The 5,000-nt window shown below is 45.0% G+C and overlaps 1 protein-coding gene across 1 annotated transcript in view; it reads left to right on the forward strand.

Moving 5' to 3' along the window:
• Positions 1–5,000, forward strand: part of syt7a (synaptotagmin VIIa) — a 220,700-nt gene that overhangs the window by 185,793 nt on the left and 29,907 nt on the right. The window lies entirely within an intron of this gene.

Here is a 5,000-nt window from a genome sequence, read left to right on the forward strand (position 1 = left end):
ACACACGCACATACTGTATGCACACGCACGCACACACGCACGCACGCCGTACACACAGATTTGCAAAACACCATACACGATATATTTTTACACCTTAGTTGTAACACACATACACAAATCTGCACACACACATATACAAAACTATGTTTACTTCATACTCACCGTTATGTCCTCCATAGTTATCATTACTGTTTTGAGAGTATTCATGTTCTTGTCTGTCTGCCTGTCTGTCTGTCATGTCAGTCTGACTTATATGCATGTCTGTACGTCTGTATTTATGTCTGTCTTTGTTTTGCCTGTGAGTTTTGTCTGTGTGTCTGTTTGTATTGTCAATTAATATATCTGTTTATATATGTTTGTCCCGTTGTACAGTCTGTCTTGTATGTTTTTGTTTCTGTTTTATGTTTGTATCTGTGTGTGTCTGTGTGTCTGTGTGTTTTGTGTGCAATTTGTGTGTCTTTGTAATGTTACAAAGTGTGTCCTTGTGAGTCTGCTTGCTTTTTCTGTTTGTCTGTTGTTGGTCAGCATGAGGTCAGCCACCCAACCCCTTCCCCTTCAACCGCCTGCCCACTACTCTCTCTTCCTTCGTCTTTGTCCGCCTGTGCTGGTCGACTTCTTGGAATTATTCAAGTTGGTGATTCCTTACTGAAATTGACATTCAGCAGATTTTTTAAAAATAAATAATAATAAATAAAAAAAACAAGATAAAAATGTGTTGTTGAACCCAGACACCTCCTCCAGACCTCCAAGGACCTCCAGCACCTGGGGAAACAACACAATAAGCCACACAGATGGACAAAGACAGAGGCAGAGACAGGCAGACAGTCAGACAGTCCTTTGGGCCGTTGTGAAGCTGCTACCTTAGCCAAAGCTGCCAGTGTACTTCACCCAAGCAACCACCCGCGTTGCTATGAGTCTGCGCTTTGGCACCCGTCCCACACGTCCCACCTTCCACCTCCCCGCTCCCCTCCGAAACGCCACCCCACCCCAACCCAACCCCTTCTCCTGGCTCGTCAGACCCCCCCCCCCCCCCCCCTTCAGAGTGCTACCGTCCTCAGTGCGAATCGGCAGGCAGGGACTCAGTTGACTCAGTTCACCCCGAATCCTCTCCCACAGAGGCAAGAGCAAGAGTCAAACCCTAATGACGCTTTCGTCCCGGCGACTCGTTAGTGCTAATGACACATTAGCCAATCACAGCAAGGCCTCGTTCTGACCTCAAGATGCCCCCTTCCTTTGAGGGGGCCGCTAGCACTCCATACATGCCAGCCTGACTTCAGCACTCTGAAGGCCTATGCAAATGTAGTGAGTAGAGTTCGGGACCGTGGACTGTGTATGCATACCGTATGTGTGAGAGTAGTACAGTATGCATGTGTGACTGGGACTACTGTATGTGTGAGTGCTCATGGGTGTATGTGCATGTTGCCTTGCTCCTTCTTACTCATGACGTAACTGGTCGTCTTGTTTTTTCATGTCTTCTCTGTTATTTCTCTTTCTTCTTTGTTTCTTTTTTCCTCTTCTCTGTCCTGCTGTCTGTAATTTTTTGGCTTAATGTTCTTTCTTTTCTTCTACCAGAAGTGTTTTTGTCCTGACCTCTTTCTTAAAATGTATTAATAACGTCTTTGTGTGTATTTCTTGGCTTGTTCTTCTATTGTCTTTTTCTCTCTCTTCCATGTGTTGCTCATGTCTCTCTGTCTCTCTCTCTCTCTCTCTGTCTCTCTCTGTCTCTCTCTCTCTCTCTGTCTCTCTCTCTCTCTCTCTCTCTCTCTCTCTCTATCTCTCTCTATCTCTCTCTCTCTGCTTCCCTTTTCTTGTTCTTTCTTCTATGTTGCTCATGTGTGTCTCTGTTATTTGTCCTTGCTTGTTCTCTTTTCTTGTCTCTCTCTCTATTCTTACTGTCTTTTTCTGTCTCTCTTCTCTCTCTCTTCCTCTGCTTTTTCTGACACTGACTGAGACTAAGCCTTTCCTTCTCTTCCTTTCCTTTTCCAGGCTTTTCTCTCCTTCTCACTCCTTCTCTCCCTCCCTCTCTCTTCTTCTTCTTCAGCAGCTGAGTTTTGCCTTGTTTGAAAGTGACTGTGCTGGATATTTTGTCAGTGCCTCAATTTTTATGCCTTCTTTACTTTTTCTTTCTCTCGTCTGTTTTTTTTTTTCCTTTGGAACTCTTCAGCCTCTCCACCTTGTGATCTACCACCTCTCCTCTTCTCCTCCTCAGCGGATATGACAATGTTCTCTCTTTTTCTCTTCCTCTTTATTGTTTTTTTCTGCATCTGTCTGTTCCTACTCCCTGTTCTGCTGACGCTGCTTTACTTGCGGTTGTTTCATTTTTTTCTGCAAACTGTTTTGTGTCTGGTTTCTGTGTTCTCACTGTCGTCTAGTTCTCCATCTTTCTCTCTCTTACTCTCCATCCCTTTTTGTCTGTGTAAATACTTCGCTCTGTCCTTCTCTCAGTCTTCATCTGTCTACTGTCTTCCGTCTCTTTTCTCTGTGCAAGTTGTCCGAGTGTCTGCGTTATTCTCATATGGGCTTCAATGTGTCTGCACTTGTCTTCTAATGTAACTTGAGGAGTTTTTCTTCTCTTTTTCTTTTTATCCCTCGTGCCTGACCACTACTTCTTCCTACCTCACTATATTCTCACTATGCTCTTTTCTTCTTTTTTTTCTTGTCTTGTTTAGTGATTTTCAAACTGTTCTTGCACTGTTCGGTTTACTTTGGCCCTGTGGTCTCTTGCTTCTCTGTGTGTGTGTGTGTGTGTGTGTGTGTGTGTGTGTGTGTGTGTGTGTGTGTGTGTGTGTGTGTGTGTGTGTGTGTGTGTGTGTGTGTGTGTGTGTGTGTGTGTGTGTGTGTGTGTGTGTGTGTGTGTGTGTGTGTGTCTGGAAACTTTACTATACTACGGACAACGTGGCCATCACCAAATTGTATTACATATAGACTCCCCCTTCTCTCTCTCTCCCTCTCCTCCTTCTCATAATACTGTTATACTCCACACCAACGTGCGTGCATGCGTGCGTGCGTGCGTGCGTGCGAGCGTGCGTGCATGCGTGCGTGCGTGCGTGCGTGCGTGCCTGTGTTTGTGTGGTAATTCTCTGCGGTTGCCAAATGCTTCTGCATCCCAAGCAGACTCAACCAGGTTGCCTAATTCCTTTGCACTGCCAGTAAACTCAATCTCTATCTATCAAACAGTATTCCAGTGTTCGCAGTGGGGGTAATGTTGGCCTGGCAATTTATTTAGCATTTAGCTCTTTTCAAAACTTCTCCCCGTTTACATTCACAATGGGGTTAAAAGCGCTAGATTACATTTTGCTCAGCGCACTGTGTGCTCTGGTGCACTATGTAATCACAGTGAGAAATGGGAATCAGTTGCGTGCCCAACCAAGCCACCACATCAGTGTTCTAATAATATCCCCCATATGAATCATTCCAAGCCACCTAATGATATAGCCAGTTAGCTCATAGCACAATGCATGCTGCAGTTTGCAGAATAGCAGGAAGTCCTCACCAGCCTCCTAATAATTTTGCCATTACATCTGTAACAACAGCATCTAATAATAATCCTAGTTCATGTGGCTCATTGCACAATACTCTATGTGCTACAGTATGGTCAGTGGTCAACTGATAATACTCCCAGTCCACTCCACTACCAGAATGATACTTGCAGTATGTGCAGTATATCCTAGCCGGGCAGTCATTGGTAAGCGGTTAGGGTGTCAGGCTTGTAGCCCAATGGTTGCCGGTTCGACTCCCAACCCGACAGGTTGGTGGGGGGAGTAATTTAACCGATGCTAGCCCCCATCCTCCTCCTTGACTGAGGTACCCTGAGCTCGGTACCATCCCGACACTTGGGGTGCCACATGGGGTGCCACTTGGGGTGCTATCAGAGGCTGCCCACTTGCACGGGTGAGGCATGAATGTAATTTAGTTGTGTGCAGTGTGGAGTGTACATTTGTGTGCTACGGAGTGCTGTGTCACAATGACAATGGGAGTTGGAGTTTCCCAGGTGGGCTCTCGCTTCTTCCCTTGTCTAGTCAGTTTACAATATTCCCATTAAATCCACCTTGGTCACTGAATGATGTCCCCAGTAACTCTGCACCATCATCTAATATTATTCCCTGTATGTTCATTATAATCACTGAATGATGTTCTCAGTAAGTTTGTCATTGTCACCTAACAGTATTCCCAGCACATTTCCACCCATCACCTCACAATAATCCCAGTATTTCCATTCCAGTCAGATAACAATATTCCCTGTAAGGGTTGCCCAATGAGCTAATTATTTTCCCAGTACGTCTGCACCAGTCACCAAACAATATGCCCAATGTGTGCCCTAATCACAGAATGACGTTCTCAGTAAGTCTGTATCCATCACTTAACAATACCCCCAGTAAATCCACTCTAGTCAACTAACAATATTCCCATTCCGTCTGCCCTTTGAATGACACCCTTAGTCTTCTGCGTCAGTCGTTTAAATATATTCCCCATGAGTCTATTACAGCCACTGAATAAAATTCCCTGTACATCTACTTTCACTGGATTATATTCTCAGCATGTCAATCCTAGTCACCTAGTATTCCCAGTAAGACTGCATCATTCACCTATTAATATTGCCAGTGAGTATGCCCTTGTCACAGAATGATGTCCAAGTTCCCAGAATGAAAAAACTGAAAGAAAAGTCCGCGACACCAAGCTCCCGTTGCTCTTTTTTTAATGTGACGTTTCGGGCAGCATGCCCTTCATCAGACGTCTGATGAAGGGCATGCTGCCCGAAACGTCACATTAAAAAAAGAGCAAAGGGAGCTCGGTGTCGCGGACTTTTCTTTCAGTTTTTTCATGGTATTTTTGCTGGTCCTGCACCCAATCTTTTTGAGACGGATGTACGTGTTTTTCTCTCTAACTACAAGTTCCCAGAATGTCCACTCGAGTCGCATAACAACATCCCCAGCAATCTGCCCCAGTGCCCTTTAAATTCCCCCCACACCAATACACCTTTCATATGGGTGCAAAATAAT

This window comes from Engraulis encrasicolus, chromosome 4 (assembly GCF_034702125.1).
Source record: "Engraulis encrasicolus isolate BLACKSEA-1 chromosome 4, IST_EnEncr_1.0, whole genome shotgun sequence".
NCBI classification, from domain to species: domain Eukaryota; kingdom Metazoa; phylum Chordata; class Actinopteri; order Clupeiformes; family Engraulidae; genus Engraulis; species Engraulis encrasicolus.